Genomic DNA, 17536 nt, shown 5'->3' with positions numbered 1-17536 from the left:
CCCTCTGGGTCGAGCAAGAGACAACTGATAATTCCTGCTGCAAACAATCTGTAGTCAAGTCAGCCACCACTTCAAGCCAGGAAAGGCCCATCGCACAGCCTGAGCTCTCAGCCGTGGGCTCCTTGGGAATGTGCCAGACCTCTGCTGGGATAATTTCCTTTAGGCCCAGTAGGAAGCAGATCCAGCAGGGCAAGCATCACTGCCACCATCCCTCCCACCAGGCCTGGTACCCACAGGCCAGCTGTGTGTGGCTGCTGGAAGTCCAGCCTCCAGATTGGTTAATAACAGGAAACTGGCTAAGGGCTTATAAGCAGGGAGATGGCTTTCTGTGGCTGGTGGTGTTTAGCATTTAAAGAGCATTTAGACAATAAAAAAGATGCCATTTTTGCCTTTTGCATGAGCAATGTTGTTTAATCCTCAAGCTTAGTGGGGGTGTGAAAGTGATACACCACAATAAAAAATTGAAGAATAAAAATCATATCATCTCAATAGATGCAGAAAAAGCTTTTGACAAAATTCAACATCTATCCCTGATAAAAACTCTCCACAATGCAGGTATAGAGGGATGACAACTCAATGTAATAAAGGCCGTATATGATAAGCCCACACCTCACCTCATACTCAACAGTGAAAAGCAGAAAGCCTTTCCTCTAAGACAAGGATGCCCACTCTGAACATTTTTATTCAGCACAGTATTGAAAGTCCTAGCCACAGCAGTCAGAGGAGAAAAAGAAAGAAAAATTGGAAAGGAAGACCCCAAACTGTCACTGTTTGCAGATGACGTGTTACTACACATAGAAAATCCTAAAGATGCCACCAAAAACTACTAGAGCTCATCAATGGATAGAATAAATTTGCAGGATACAAAATTAATATAGGGAAATCTGTTGCATTTCTTTGCATTAACAACAAACTATCAGAAAGAAAAATTAAGAAAATAATCTCATTTACCATTGCATCAGAAAAATAAAATACTTGGGAATAAATCTAAGAAGGTAAAGCACCTACACTTGTAAACTGTAAGACATAGATAAAAGAAATTGAAAATGACACAAAGAAATGGAAAGATATACCATGTCCATGGATTAGAAGAATTAATATTGCTAAAATGACTATACTACCCAAGGCAATCTACAGACTCAGTGCAATCCCTATCAAAATAGCAGTAGCATTTTTCACAGAACTAGAAAAAATAATTCTAAAATTTCTAGGGAAACAACAAAAGACCTTGAATAGCCAAAGCAATTTTGAGAAAAAATATGAGAGCTGGTGGTATCGCATGCCCTCACTTCAGACTATACTATGAAGCTACAGTATCAAAACAGTATGGTACGGACACCTAGATCGATGGAACAGAATAGAAAGGCCTGTAAATAAACCCACATACTAAGGTCAACTAATCAATGACAAAAGCAAGACTATACAATGGGGAAAAGACAGTCTCTTCAATTAGTAGTGCTGGGAAAACTGTTTTTTTGTTTTGGTTTGGTTTGGTTTTTCTTAGTGGAGATACTGGGGATTGAACCCAAGACTTCCTGAATGCTAAGCATGTGCTCTACCACTGAGCTATACCCCACCCCTATGCTGGGAAAACTGGACAGCTACACATAAAAAAAATGAAATTAGAACATGTGCTCACACCATATACAAAAATAAATCAAAATGGATTAAAGACCTAAATGTGAAACTGGAAACCATAAAACTCCTAGAAGAAAACACAGTCAGAACACTCTTTGGCATAAATCATAGCAGTAGTGTTTAATCTGTCTCCTAAGGCTAAAGAAACAAAAGCAAAAATAAACAAACGGGAACTAATTAAACTTAAAAGCTTTTGTACAATAAAGGAAACCATCAACAAACTGCAAAAACAACCTACTGAGTGGGAGGAAATATTTGCAAATGATATAACTGATAAGGGGTTAATATCCAAAATATATGAACAGTTTATACAACTCAATTATCAAAAAAAAAAAAAAAAAAACAACTGATTAAAAAATGGGCAGAAGACCTGAATAGATATTTTTCTAAAGAAGACATTCAGATGGCCAACAGGCACATGAAAAGATGCTCAACATTGCTAATCATTAGGGAAATCAAATGAAAACCACATGAGATATCACCTCACACCTGTCAGAATGGCTATCATCAAAAAGAACACAAATAGCAAATGTTGGCAAAGATGTGGAGAAAAGGGAACCCACACTGTACACTGTTCATAGGAATATAAATTGGTACCGATGCTAAGACAACCTAATAGAAGCTCCCCTCCTTCTGGTTGGGGGAAGGGTGCATTCCCTCCAGTTACCTGAGGATCTCGACCTCTCAGAAGAACAGCAGAACTCAGTCCTCTACTTTTCAACCTCCGTTCAATCCTCATCTGTGGCCTCGTGTCCATCCCCTTCTCTGGCAAAGGTCCCTGCCAACCCCACCATGACCACCACAACAAGTTCTCAAAGTCTTCTTGTAGCTGGTGTCCCTTCTGCCCTTGACATCCTCCCATGACCTCGTACTCCTGGCCCTGCTCACTCCTGGTCCTCCTTGTGCTCCCTGACTGCTTCTCCTGGTCTCCGTGGCTAGTACCTCTCTCCTTCCAGCCCCTAAACACAGGCATCCCCAGGAAGCTCCTGCTTAGTCTTCCCACTCTTTCTGGGAATGCCATCCATTGCTGGGGCTCCAAACACCATCCCTGGTCACCAGGGATGGAATGAGTCCTGGGGGCTGGGAGACAGAGATTTCAGATTATCCAAAATCACATGGAAGGAAAACCCAAGCAGCTCTCCATTATCTGCCCTTTAGCGCTGTGCCATGGGTGAGGTCAGCGGAGGTCAGAGACTTGTCTGTGCCCCTGGCAGATCCCTGATAGCCCGCCCCTTCTTCACCACTGCCACGGCTTCCTGACCGGTCTCCCTTCCGCCATTTTCACCCTCTTCCAAGCCATTGTCATCTTATCTTAAAAATCCTTCTTCTAACCAATAATTTGACCTTGTCACGTTCCTGCTTTAGACTTCCCAGTCACTCCCCGTGGCCCTCAGGATGGAGTTCATCCTGGCAGGAGTTCATCCTGGCAGGAGATCCTGGGTCCTTCATGACGTGGTCCCTGCTGATGCAGCCCCTCCCAGACACACACACGGTCCCTCACACTCCCCGTGCTCAGGCCATCTTCTGCTTGCAGGGCCCTTGCAATTCATCTCAACCACCCCCCATCTGTGATGTGCCCCAACAGTCCCTCCCCAACCCCAGCTATTGGTGAGGGTGTGAGCTCGCACACCTGGACATGAAGTGTGGTAACCAAGGCAAACCTGGGATCACGTTTAATGGATGAAGAAAATGAATCTCAAAGAGATTGACATACTTGGTGAGCCCCAAGCCCTGGGCCATAGGCTCCAGGATTTAGGACGGTCCAGAGAAATCCCAGCAGGTTGGTGTTTATTTTTGCAGAAAATAGTGGAAAGGCTGGTTCCAGTAATTACCATTTCTTCTGCTCTCGGAGGGGCTGCTATCTTTAGCAAAGTAATTACTAATAAGGTTTGCTCAACAGCCAGTGTAATCACTAGAGAAAACCATCTTTAAGGACTTATTCTGCCCAATTTGAGGCTTGATGTCACGAGAGACAGTGTTCCGAGAGACTGGTTGTGGGATGTGGATGGTCAATGCAGGGCGCCTCCTGGGCCGGGCAAGCCTCTCTGTACCTAGAAAGCAGCCATTCCTCCCCGGGGAGCCTGTGTGGCCAGAGAGGGGCTGGCAGGTGGGCATGAGAGTGGCCAGAGCGGCCACCATCACCTCTAACAGGGCAGCTTTCCTCCCTGTGGGACCATTTTTGAATTTTCTTTCTCATGAACCCTTCACCTAATAGCAAGATGGCATTCTGGTTTAAATCCCAAATCTGCCACGAGGCTTAACTTCTTGATGTATAAGATGAGGACCGTAACCCATGCCTTTCAGGGCGTATGAGAACAAATAATCAGTGGGTGCAAAGTAGTCAGCCCAGTGCTAAGCAAACAGTAGGTGCCCAATAAGTGTTTCCCCCTGTTACAGATTGAATATTTGCACCACCCCCATTCATATGCTGAAGCCCTAACCCCAATGTGATGGTTTTTGTGTTTTTTGGGAGGCAGAGGTAATTAGGTTTGTTTGCTTATTTTTAATTTTTTTTAATGGAAGTACTGGGGATTAAACCCAAGACCTTGTGCATGCTAAGCATGCACTGTACCACTGAGCTATATCCCCCCACCTTATTTTAATTTTTAATAACAAGCATATATCATGTTTATAATAAAAGAAAAGTTTAGCAGAGTCTTTCTGACTGAGCTGACCAGAGGCCTCTCCTAGTGCCCCTGTTTCTTTGTGCCGAGGGACTTGTCACACTTCCCTGTACTGGAGAGAGTCACCAGGGTAGGCTGGCACTCCATGCGGCAGCTCAGGAGATGGAGAAAAAAGACAATACAAGCAGATGTCCAGAAGGCGATGGTTCCCAGCTGCCTGCGGGCAACCAGCTTTTAATCATTTTTAGTAAAATCTATTCTGCTCTCCTTGGCTCATTATTGGGGTTCAGGACTGAACACAGGGCTGACGGGTGGTGCCTTCTGCGTCGCTGGTCACAGGCAGTCGGTACAGCCATGGAATGCTTGTCTTGTCTACTGCTCAGAACCAAATGGAGATGACTTACTTCTTATAACACGTTCTTATTTCCCCCCCGGAATCACTTCCATTGATCTGTTTCTAACAGCTGGTGCAGGCATTCTTTTTTAGTTACTAATGCAAATCATAAACATGGATTTAAAAATTTTTTTAAATACTTGGAAATATTTTTACGTCCCCAACTGGTCCCCTGATGGAAGAAAGGCCAACTGTCTTCCCGTCCGGCTTTCTCTCTGGTGGGGCTCAGAGGAAGGAGCTGGGGACGGGCCGGATTCTGGGGCCACACACACTCTGACCTGGGAGGACCCCTTGCCCTCTGGACCTCAGTATAACCCAGATGCAAGAAAAGCAGTGAGTGGAATCAACTCTGCCCGCCACCTGGCTGTGGAGAAGGCCGCTGGTCAGCCCTGCTCAGCCAAGGACCTGGTGGGGAGACACCCATGGACGCTAACCTGGTAAGGTGGGGACATGGAGGCTCCTGTGTGGCTCCAGGGTCAGACCTGAAGGGTTTGAGAACTGCTCGCCTCCAGTAAGCTGTAGGACAACTCCGCTCCCAGGTTCCCATCTGTAAAGCAAGGGTGGTCGAAATGATACTTCCTCGGGGACTTGTTGTGAGGACAGGAGAGGTGGGGGGCTGCAGGGGTGAGGGGTGGGGTTGATGCATATCTCATACAATGTACTGACTGGAGCTCACTGGTATTAACTGTCGGCATCCGGGGAAGGGGGCGTAACCTCTCTTCATGTCTTGTCTTGTTCATCTTCTGTCATTTCTTCTAATGTCTTTGCGGCAGAGCTTTAAAATCCATGTCAACACTTCACCTTAACAAATGATGAAAAGACAGCACCTCTGGAGGGTGAGCCGAGAGGGAGGTGTTCTCTCTGGCTGCTTCCCCTTAGCGACACTCGGGACCTCAGTCACCTCAATCCCTGGTCCCTTCCTAGCCGATCAGGACCAGAGCTCCCAGCGCAGGCCCCTGTGTGGTCCTGCTCTCACCCTGCCTGCCGGGTCGCTGCTCCTTCTCACCACTGGGTTCTGGTCTTTGGCTCCAGGCAGACCCCTTAGCTTCCTGCCCGAGGCTGGGCGCTGGCAGGAAGCGCCGATGTCGCTGGGCTCCTCCGCTTAGAGGGGGATCCAGTTCCATCAGTCGGGGGTGAGCAGAGCCCACAGACATTTCTCTTGGGCCCATAATGTAGTCCAGGAGGGGAAAGGGAAGAGAAGGGGCCAGACAACAGGAGCGAAGTGACCTCCTCTGGCTCGAATACTAGGCCCTGTTACCCTAATTCACACCAACCTGGGAGGGGGGCGTTACTTTTCAGCTCAGGGAGATTAAGTGATCCCTCCAGTCTAGCAGAGTCAGTAAGTAAGAGTGGGAGCCAAGGCCTTGCTCTGAAGGCCTTGTTCTTTCCACCAGACTGTGTTTGTCCAGTAACCCAGAGATGGCTGGTTCAAAGGACCAGGTACTCAGCCCCACGCCACAGCTTTGTTTAGTAGCAGGAAGCTTTGTGGGTACACAGATCAGACAGTCAGCAATTTCTGGGACAGTCTTTATTTCAAATGATCTGTCTCATTGTCCTCATAATCATCGAAGGATGTCTTGGAAATCCCAGTCCCAGAGTCTCTCTTCTACCCATAAGTCACAGAGGTTTATCACCAGCCCAGAGCCCCAAACTTTGGCTTAGGGCTCTGAGCATCTTGAAAGGCAGGGATCTTTTTTTCCATTTGGGATGAAGTAGCCCCCCAGACACATGATGTTTGTCTCCTGCCTCCTCAAAGGCAGGCCTCTGGCCTCATTCATCTCAAAACCCCTAGACCAGGGCAGGGTTACCCAAGGTGTGCTAGAATCTCATGAAAGACCATTACTCGTGGGTGATCCAGCAGAGAGTGAGTGATTAAAGTTGGATGTCAAGAAATAATTCCACATGCGTGTCCAAAGGAGCTACAGAACCAAGAAATTTAACAGTCTTCCACCCCACCGGAGGAAAGAGACCTGTGTTTTCACACACCCTGAGGGGATTCTGACAGCAGCTCATTTGTGAGAATGCTGCCCTCTGGGGCTCCCTCATGCACGTGGCCAGAGCACAGCCTCCATCTCCAGCTGCTGAGTTGATGATGCCAGTCCAGGCTGGGGAGGAGGTGCCATGGAGAGTGTAAACCACGGGGCCAGGGGCCCAGAGGAAGAGAGACTCAGGGTTTGAAGATGGGATTTGGGCTGATTCCTGAAGGATGTGAATGAGGAGCCTGTGGATGTGGGAGAGGAAACAGGATGGGGACAGGGGTCAGAGCAGGACCGGCTGGAGGGCCAGGAGAAAGGGCAGAGCTTTTCCCTGTGGGTAACAGGAGACAGGTGTTCTCTGTGCTCTGACAGCGCCTTTGCATTTCAGCCCTTTCTGGGACAGGACTCCCCCAAGACCCTGCGCTGAGTCTCTGTTGTTTGCTCTCCTGGAGCCTTTGGAAGGAAGAGCTTGGATGTCCAAGTGCAAAGGCACCTTACCTGTGGACTTGCCTCTGCCAGAATCTTGTTTCACAGGCTGGACGCAAATCCCCAGGCCATGGAGCTAAGAGGAGGCACACCCAGGCCAGAGGGGGCTCCGCAGTTCAGAGTCATGGAGAGGGGGTGGGGCTCCGCTGCTGTGAGAGAAGGTGGGGGGGGGGTGAGTGGTGGAAGGGGTGGGGCCTACCAGTTAAGCCCCTCCTACTTCCCTAGCACCCCTCCCACTTCCCTAGCACCCCTCCCCCTTGTCGCACGGACCATCCCTCAGTGTCGGGGTCCCTCTTTGTGGCTTTCATTATGACGATATCTTGGCATGCAGGACCCCAGACCTGCAAAGACCCCGCCGACCCTGCAATTACAAGGTCGTCTCTCAGTTTCTGATTCCGCCCCCTCCGTAGCAGTGATCTGCGTTCCAGCCTCCAATTCGGCCTCGTTCATTCCACAACTGCTGCTTAGCGCGGATGCTGGGCCACGCTGCCCACGACATGTGATCCGAGACATGCACGCCACCCACCTCCCCGCCCCCCAAATTCCTCTCCTGAGGTCCGGTCATCTATAGAAAGAATGATCAACAAAGGTCCAGACACTGGGATAAAAGAAAAACAAAAACTCAAACGATGAAAAGGTCTCCCCCAGCCCTGCCAGTCAGTGCCCATGAGGTTGGAGGGCGGAAGTGTATCCGGCATGTTGATCGTCCTTGGCCCAAACAGGTTGCCGGGGAGCGGAGGAGGCCCGGAAAGGATGGCAGCCTTGGCTGATGTGGCTATATTAAGATCAGTTACACTGTGCAACAAACATTTGAATCATTCTCAGAACCCTAACTGCTTGGATTTGAATATGCATGAGAAGCTGCCCAGAAATGACTAAAATACATACCTACATATATTTAGTCAAAAAGACAAACAGCTCTGGGGTGAAGAATAACAAAAGGCAATTTTCCACTCTGGTGAAGGGGTGTGGGAAGAGGACAGGCCTTGCGGAGATTAATTGATGAAGACTCATTCACAACCAGCTGCACAGATCCCGGGGCCACATGAGCCCTTTCATCCTCACCACAAGCCTGTAAGGTAAGGAGTGTTTTCCCCATTTACAGATGGAGAAGCTGAGGCTTTAGGAGTTAAGCTCATACCACTGTTCTCCAGGCAGAGTTTGAGCTGGTGTCTCTGGGCCCAAAGCCCTACCCTTTCCGTGCAGACTCTGTCTCACACACTGAAAAGATCCCACTCTGACACGCTGTGGTTCTTCAGTTCAGGCTCTACAAAAACAATGCTTTTTAAAATTAATTAATTCAATTTTGTAAGATGGAGGTACTGGGGATTGAACCCAGGACCTCAAGTATGCTAAGCATAGGCTCTACCACTGAGCTATGCCCCCACCCCCAACAATGGTGACCTCTGCTTCCTGAACTTCTGCACAAAGGGACAGAGTCAGATGGGGTTGTGAGCAGATATCGAAGAGGAGCAATGAGGAAAGAAAGATTTCTTGGAAATTCAGTGATAATTTCAAAAAATTCAGACAATTCAAAAAGTTCTAATTAAAATCTAATTTAAAAGTTAGTGAAATGGGCGTAGCTGAACATCAAATCAATAATACAGATGATAAAGCCTAGGAAATCATCAAACATAGGGCAGGAAGGCAAGAGAAAATAAAACACATGTGCACAAAGCAAAGTTACTCTTAATACACATGTAGAATTGGTCCTCAATTTCTAGTAAGAGTCCTCGGAGGGAAAAAAACCAGAGGTGCAGGAGAGAAAATAAAGCCGCAAGAGAAGCAAATTTTTCTGGGCTAAAGAAAAGACTTGAGTATGACTGAAACATCATGCTGCACACCAGAAGTTGACACAACACTGTAAACTGACTATTCTTCAATTAAAAAAATTTTTAAAAATAAAATTAAAAAAAAGAAAAAAACTTGAGTCTCAAAGTGAAAAGTCACGGCCAAGTGTTGATTGAGAAAAGCTTAAAAAGAGGCATGTTTTCTAGGAGAAATTTCATGTCTTCAAAGATGTAGAGAAATCCTAAAAGGCTCCTAGAAGAGTGAAAAAAATCAAATGACCCATAAAGGAAACTAATTTCAGGCAGATTGTCCAGTCCAACTCCTAGTCCCCAGCAAGGGCAAAATAAGGACATATTCAACCACACACAGGCTTAGAAAGTTAATCATCCGTAGACCTATCCTGAAAGACACACCCAAGGACATACCTCCAGCAAAACAAAAACAGGATCCAAGAAAGAGGATGACATAGTAGCCAAGAAACTAAAAAACTGTACACCAAACCCAGGAATGTAATATAAAAAAGATCACAAGATGACAACTGTGACACGGACCTTGAGGGCAAACGAAGCAAATTCAATCAGAAAATCTGAAGACTCTGAAAAGAATGTCTCCAAGAGGAAAACACGTTCATCTTTAGTAACTACTTGTAGGGAAAAAGGGGAAAATCCTAGTGACAATGAGGAGGCAAACCGAAACATGAAATATTAAAAAATTATGCACTGCCCCTTCACCTAGTGGCCTCAGATTCATCTCCTTCCCCGCATCTGTGATGAAAAGTGGTTACATAATCATAATATTAAAAATACTGGTTATTGGTTTAAATTTGTTTAGAATCAGCTGACTGTCAAAACACAGAAGTAATTAGTCACAGAAAAGGGTGTATGTGTTTTCATGGCAAGGCAGAAATCAGAGGCCTGGGGGCCAGAGAGAGGGCAGTCAAGGGGGGAGGGAAGGCAGAGGGAACCACTTTCTAGAGGTCCTAATCTCACCTTTGTGTGATCAGCAAGAGATGCTGACCAGAGCCGATGTGTGAGAAAGAGAGGTTTATGTAGATTATAGAAAGCAATCAGGGTAACTGCAGTGCTCGCTTCGGCAGCACATGTAGTAAAAATCAGAACGGTACACAGTCGATCAGCATGGCCCACGTGGAAGGATGGCACACAAATTCATGAAGTTCCGTATTTTGTGCCCCTCCCCAGCGTCCGTACACCCTTTGCTGGTTGACCCCCAAGCCACCACCCACCAAAAAAGAGTAACTATAGAAGAAATATTTTAAACGTGCCTGGCAGAGATTGGGGTTACTGGGAAATGTTATTGACATAAGTAAGTAAAATGTCTGTTTCCTAAGGAGGGACAGATTCTTTCATTCAGTCCTATGAGGCTGATGTAACCCTGATACCAACATCCGGAAAGAACGGCAAAAAACAAGAAAACTGTAGGCCAATCTCACTTATGATATGGAGGCAACAGTCGAATAAAACAGCAAGTGGAATCTGGCCCTGAATTTAGAGAAAAATGCCTTATGACTACATAGGTTTTAGTCCAAGAATGCAAGAGCATGTTAACATTAGGAAATCATTTAATCTTTACATCCCCACCCTGATACATTAAAGAAATATAAAATGTCTGAACGTCTATCATTTCTGTGGATGCTGAAGAGGCATTTAATAAAATGTAAATGTTCGCTCCTGATTTTTAAACATCTTTTTGAAAGCTAGGAATAGAATGAAATTTTCTTAACTTGATAAAGAATGTCACCCAGAAGCAGACAGCAAACAGACCCGGGAAAAGATGCCTAAATCCACCTGCACCAGGGAGCCCAGGCCACACAGTAAAACAGGACCAAGCTGGGCTTGATGGAAGGAATGAAGGAACAGAACTGTCCTTTGCAGCTAATACGATTTTTTTAAATTTATAAATCAATGGGAAACAACTGAAAAATCATTAGAACTAATGAGAGACTTCAGCCAGGCAGTGGTCCTCCAAGCGTGCGCCCTCCAGCTTCCCGGGCTATAGGTCGGCCAGGCCTCCGGGGTTCCGTCTTCCCTGAGGGGAGCTGCCTTGTGTCAGTGCAGGGCCCTGGGATTCCCCTTGAAATGCAGGTGCTGCCTCAGGACATTCCGAGGGAAGATTATGGATTCACAACCAGAAATGCCGTTTAAGACCCACTGTAAGCAGAGAGGGGACAAGGGGCTGGGAGAAGGGGCCGCAGATGTTAAATATAATGAAACAGTGCCCTGCCTGTCTCCCAAGTAAGATGCCACATTCTGTGTACTCCCCAAACTTGAGTTCCCCCACTTTGAAGTGAGGCTATTCCCAGGAGCAGCAGGAACAACGAGGCCTGTGGGTTGGGCTGTGGAATCCACCTCCCCTGCCAGGCCCTTTCAGGCTGTGCTCGGGGAAAGGCTGCTGTAAATCTCCCCTTGTTTAAACCGCACTGGGCGGGCGCTGGCTGGGCTCTCAGAAAACCCGCAAGCATCAGAGCGCACAAGGCCTCCGAGGTCACTCAGTTCACCCGCGGGCACGGCCTCGTGGCTGCATGGACTGGGCCAGGCAGTGGGCCGGGAACTTGGCGGGACTAGGTGGAGGTTGGTCCCAGCCGGCAGAAGCTCACTTTAACGCCTTCTGACCACGAAGCCTTCCAGCCTCCTGTCGAGGACTTGGATCAGGTGCTCGTTCGGTCACTGTAAACATTTACAGAGAGCTTCTCTGTGCCGCTGATCCGATGCTAGGCATAGCTACAGAGCCAGGACGTGGTCCCCACTGCCAAGACCAGACAGCCCTGCACAAAATGTAAAGAAGAGAAACTCTAGGTCTGGCCTGGAGTCAGGTCACCCATGGCATAGTGACATGCACAAGGTGGGTCACAATAAGTTCATCCCACAATATTTGTTACGAAACCACTGTGTGCCAGGCACTGCTCTAGGCCCTGAGAGACACACCTGGGACCCAGATACAAACCTGCCCTTGAGGGGCTCACAGCCCAGGTCGCTGTCCCCCAACAAGCAGCAGGGAGGAGAGGCTCAGACAGCAAGGATGTCCATCCCCAGGGAGGGACTGACCCTTTTTGGTGGGAAATCCTGGACAAGTTGATTAAGCTCTCTGACCTTCGGTTTCCTAGAAAATGTACTAAAAGGTCAATTATCAGGAGAGACTGGTCTCTGGCTGTGCCCCGGGCAGCCAGTTGAGAAGATATTCGGAGTTCTCGCCTCCCACGTTCCATGCCGGTCTGGTCCAGGAGCAGAGTGTGGCTGGTGCTCCTGGGGATGGAAAGTAGAGCTGTCTGCAGTCCCTGCCTTTGTTGGCTGTGAACCACGCTCATGGGAAAGGCAGGAAACTAGAGAGGGAAAGAGTGGCTTCAGGGTGCACCAGCATCTCCCTCCTTTCAGTTAGAAGGCAGGCTTTGGTTTGCTTTGGCTCGCCTGCACACACTCACATCCTGCACTTGCACTGTGCACTTTGTGGGAGCAGAATGAAGTGTGCGCCTCACTCTGACTGTGAACTTCAAGGCTTTAAAAGGCCAGGAGGTTTCAACGAAGGTTTGAAATGAAGTCTGCAAAGTGCTTTCAGGCAGCCAGCCCTGGGCTCTGCTCCAATGCCCTGGCTCACTACAGGTGCGAATAATGGGGGAGCTGTTCTTGGGGCCACCTTTCAGTCTAATTTCTAAAACCTCAGCTCCGACTCTTGGCTCAAACCTGTAGCCAGGAATGGGTGGGCGTGAGTGGGTGGGCAGTGGACAGAGAGGGCAGGCAGGTGAGCACCGAGACAGGATCTGGGCTCTGGTTCCGACTGCTGCCAACCCAGGGTGACTTCAGGCCATCCTGTGACCTCCCCAGGGTCCATTCTCCTGAGTGAAGTGAAGTGAGTGACTCCAAGATCTCTCCAGCATGGTTTCTGCCCCCGCAGAGCCAACATGCCATGCAGGGGCCAGCCTCAAATCTGAGTGGGAAGGACGGCATTGCAGCTGGGTCTGGACCCAGGTGTAGAAGCTGCCAGTGGAAAAGTGGGAGTCCCCGTGCACAGGCAGGGAGCCCCAGCTCTCCAGTGTGTGGAGTGGAAAGCGCCGCCTGGTCTGGTGTGATGGAGGGGTGAGGGGCTGGGGGCACTGAGAGATGAAGCCAAAGGGGTATCTGGAGCCATGTGGTGGCAGCCTTGAGGGCCAAGCCCAGCAGTTTAGACTTCACCTCCGGTTGGGGAGACAAAAAAGGGAGGGAGAGACGGGCTCTGGCTCACACCTCCCACTCCTACTCAGGTGCGAGGCGCAGACAGCAGCTTAGGGGCTCCAGTTGACCTGCAATCTGGCTGGGCCACCTGGGGCTTGCGGTCTAAGGCCAGGTCAGAGCCGCCCCACCAAGTCTAGCAGGGAGCCAGGTAAGTTGAATACGGCAGAGACAAGGACCTCTGGCTTCAGGCGATGGCTCCCAATGGCTTAGCCTACACGTGCACCAGCAGAAACCAGCCTGTGTGTTAATATTTCCACCTTCTTCTCAATCTGGCTGCCACCACAGAGGACAGGTTCCCTTTCCCCAGCCAAGCCCCTGTTAACAGTTTTGCATCCGGAGACAAGATGTGGCTGCTGGCAGCTCCCGTTCAGGGTGGGTTTCTCCTTCCCAACCTCTCCCTGGGAAGGGACCCAGAGGCTAAGCTTGTTCCTCAGAATGTGATGCTGCCCTGCCAGGCTGTGGGCACCAGGTCCAAGCTGGAGTCGCATACTGACTTCTCTTTAGCTGTGTGACCACAGGCACACAGACGTGACACACAGGTCTCACCTGAAGCCAGACCAGCCATTCCCTTCAGGCCCATTGTTGACAAAGGGAAATAAAGCTATGGCTATGGCAGCCAGGCTCCAAGACTGGCTGGCTGATGGCAAAGGAATATATGTATGTGTATAACTGAGTCACTGTGCTGAACATTAGAAATTAACACAACGTTGTAAATCAACTATACTTCAATTAAAAAAAAGAATCATAAAAAAAACCCCACAATGAAATATCGGAGCATAAAGTCTCCTAATTCTTATTTTTGTTTTTTTTTTTCTCCTTTTGGAAACCCACAGCATCCCTGTAACTACTTCTTAGGCTGCTACAATCAGAGGAAAGCATTTAGGGGGAGCTTCTATCTCAGATTATGTATATGGCCGACATCCCCTTTTAAATCTGCTGCCAGACACGTTCCCACCAGCACAGAGTGTGGTGCACAGAGCTGTCTTCTCACAGGCAGAAAGGTGGGAGGCTGTTCTGGGCACACCTGTCCCTCGTCTCCCTGGGAGATGGCAGGAGACTGGGGAGATATTGAATTATCCTCTTGGGAGGGAGGAGGACCAAGCAGCCCCTTCCCAGCCAGGGGGAGGGGGAAGCAGGGGCTCCCGCCTCAAAACCATGCCCCACTCTGTCCTGTCATCAGCTGGAATTGCCTCATTAGCAGGAACACTTTAAATCAGCCCATCCCCATAACCCTGGGCACTTGCTAGGGTCTTACCTGCCTCTGTCAGGTTTCCTCAGGGAGCGTGGGTGAAATAATTCCAGGTCTTGCCATTTTCATGGATTTTTTTCCCCCACTTTCTGGGCATTTCATTTCATGGTTGTGTGTGGTACCGCCAAACCCCAGATGGTAAGTCTTCAACTCCAGACACCTCTTACAATTGCCAGAATGGATCCTGAACTCAGCATGGCCTGAGCATCTGGTCCAAAGCTGCTTGCCCCCAAAAATGTTTTCCTCTTCCTTCTCTTTCTTTCCTTAAAAACACCACCACCAGAACCAGTCCATCTGCAGTGAGGCCTTCCTCGGAGATCAGATGATGACATCCTGCACCTTATTAGGAAGCTCGCTGAGTTCTGATGGAGGCCAGGAGAGCAACACTGTCTGGCTCCGGATGAGTGTGGGCTGTGGGCTGTGGGCACAGCTCCTACCTCTGCCACCAAGGATCAGGACAGCCACCACCAGCCTGTTGCTTCTGCTCTCTGGGCCTTGGTTTCCCCATCTGTGAAACTGAGGATGACTAGCTCACTGCATTATTTGTTTTTACACACACACACACACACACACACACACACACACACACACACACACACACACGGTCCTGCATTCACAATTCTCTATTTTGGAAATGAGTTCATTGTGTGCTCCCAAATTTATGAGACTTAGAATAAGCTTGACCCCTCCATCTGGCTGTGACCTTCAGACCTTTAATTAAGCCCTCTTCACTCAACTCTACAAGATTTGGAGCCACAATTTTCCTGTCAGTTATGATGCAGGAGCCCAGGGAGGGGGTAGACTAGATGATGCCTATTTTCCTTTTAACCTGGATAGTCTGTGATTCCAAGAAACATACCTTCTTCTCTCTCCCTCTTTCAATAGAAATGAACAGGTCATTGGAGGTTTGTCAGAGTCTCCTGAGTCAAAGAGGCTGTTAGGCGATGGTCCCAGGAGGGGGTTGGGGGAGGGGTGGGATTTGATAAGAGGAAAGAAGGGAAAGGAGACAAAAGCAGCAGGAGCAGGAGCAGGAGCAGGAGCAGACCAGGAGCATCTCTCAGATTGGGAGCCAGGACCACGGAACCTCAAGCGGGAAACCAGGAGTTGGGGGTTCTTGGAGGAAAGAAGTTGGAAGGCTGTGACCCCAAGGCCTTGGGAGACGGACACGGTCTCGCCTTCTCTGGGGTGGACCCCATGCTGTGTGTCTTTGCTCACGTAGCCCCCCTGCTTTTGCTTCTAGGGGAGTGGGTCCCACTCATCCTTCAAGGCCTGACTTAGGGATCATTTCCTGTAACCCACAGGGTTGGCACACTTTTACTGTAAAGGGCCAATAATAAGCATTTTTGCCTCTGAGGACCATGTGATCTCTGTCACAGCTCTTCAGCTCCGTCATAGTAACTTCAGAGCAGCCAGAGACAACCTGTGACCAAGGGGTGTAGCTCTATTCCTGTAAGAATTTATTTGAATTTCAGGTATTTCTCATGTGTCACAAAATGTTCTTCTTTTGATTTTTTTAAAACCATTTAAAAATGTAGAGGAGGAGGGTATAGCTTAGCATGCATGAGGTCGGGGTTCAATCCCCAGTACCTCCATTTAAAAAAAAAGAGATACAAAAAAGTAAAAATGTATAAGCCATTCTTAACGCATGAACTGGACAAACACAGGTAAGAAGGACAGTTGGCAAGCTCCTCCTCCAGCCTCTTGCTACTCAAAGAGCAGTCAGTGGTCCGGCAGAATCAGCCTCATCTGGGAGCTTGTAGGAAACACAGAATTACAAAGATTTACCCAGAATTACAGGAAATTACTCAGAGTGACTGATTCAAAGTCAGCATTTTAGTAAGATCTCTGGATGACTCGTGTGCACTTTAAAGTTTAAATGAATACTGATGCTTGGGGGGTTCACCTCGGCATTCTAATGTCATAGGCGTGGATGCAGCCTGGACACTGGGATTTTTGTTAAGCTCCCCCGCAGGTTCTGAGGTGCCTCAGAAAGATTCCCCAGGGAGGGAGGGATGCCCTTCCAACCTGGTTCCCAAAGTTCTCTGGTCACTCACCCACAATCAGGCATGCCACTACATAAGCATGTCATGCTCTGAGTCCCTCTGAGTCCGGGACCCTGCCTGATCCTGATTCACTAGAGAGACCACTCAAACTGCTCACCATCTTGGGAGTCAGTCTTCTGCTTAGGGTGGATGAGATGGGCTCAGAGTGCTTTTGTAGCTGTCAAGACACTCTCCCCTGACTCCAGGAGAGCAGAAGACAAGGTGCCTTCTGGCCTCTCTCCAACCCCTGAGCTTCTTCCCTGTTCTGGGCTCAGAGCCCTCCTGCCAGCACCGGCTCGGGGTTTCCCAAGGACTCTGGGGGCAGGGGGACGAAGAGAGGTGACTTCACCCCATTCAGTCACATTCAGCAGGCCCCACTGAGCCCCAGGGTTGCCCACCAATCCCTCTTCCCAACACCTCTCCTCCCTCCCACTGGGTCCCAAGCCCCGGCTCCACTCTGCCTTCGATGGTCACCTGGCCTATCACTTGCCTGGAGAAACGAGTGAGGGAGGAGGCCGAACAGTGGCTCAGGGCCCCGAACCCCACAAGGACAGCTCTGATTCTCTCCCAAGTCCTCCCTCCAAGGTCCCCTACAACACCAAATCCTGGAAGGGGCCCCGAGAAACCATCCTTCTTCATTCACATGGGAAAACCAGGGACCAGGGGAGGAAAGGCCTGCCCAAGGTGGTGCAGACCAGAGACCATATCTTCTCTTCCCCCTCCTAGTCCTCCGCTTCCCCCCAGAGGGCAACTCCCTCTGCACCAGCTGGCTCCAGAGGGGAAGGAAGAGCAGAACTCTGGGGTTAGTGGAAGGTGAAAAGTCAGAGAGAGGGGACTGCTGGGTTCAGCTCTGTGCCAAGAGGACTGCCTTTGACTAAGAACAGGGTGACAGTGCCCCACCCCCACCCCTCCCCCATCTGCACACCAGCCCAGCCTGGTGGAGGGCAGAGTGGGCAGCTGGGCACCCGCTCCCAGCACACAGTAATAGAAACACCTGCCGTTTACTGGGCAGTCATGGTGTGCCAGGCACTGTGTTAAGCACTGTGATTCCCTGAGGTAATTCTTCCACTTAATAAATGATAAAAATGAGGATCAAAGAAGTTAATCAGCAGG

The 17536-nt window shown here is 49.0% G+C and overlaps 1 long non-coding RNA gene and 1 other non-coding gene across 2 annotated transcripts; one reads left to right on the top strand and one right to left on the bottom strand.

The window, feature by feature from the left end:
• Positions 1-5117: 5117 nt before the first annotated feature.
• Positions 5118-14524, bottom strand: LOC116668840. Its single transcript, XR_004326034.1, has 3 exons — positions 14388-14524; positions 7131-7267; positions 5118-5203 (listed from the first exon to the last, which is right to left on the bottom strand). It is a non-coding gene; the product is annotated as an uncharacterized LOC116668840 (long non-coding RNA).
• On the top strand, positions 9990-10097 carry LOC116669095. Its single transcript, XR_004326480.1, has one exon. It is a non-coding gene; the product is annotated as a U6 spliceosomal RNA (small nuclear RNA).
• Positions 14525-17536: the final 3012 nt, after the last annotated feature.

The sequence above is a fragment of the Camelus ferus genome, chromosome 15 (genome assembly GCF_009834535.1).
Source record: "Camelus ferus isolate YT-003-E chromosome 15, BCGSAC_Cfer_1.0, whole genome shotgun sequence".
NCBI classification, from domain to species: Eukaryota; Metazoa; Chordata; class Mammalia; order Artiodactyla; family Camelidae; genus Camelus; species Camelus ferus.
Note: the sequence above shows the minus strand (reverse complement) of the source record. Positions and strands in the feature narration are given on the sequence as shown.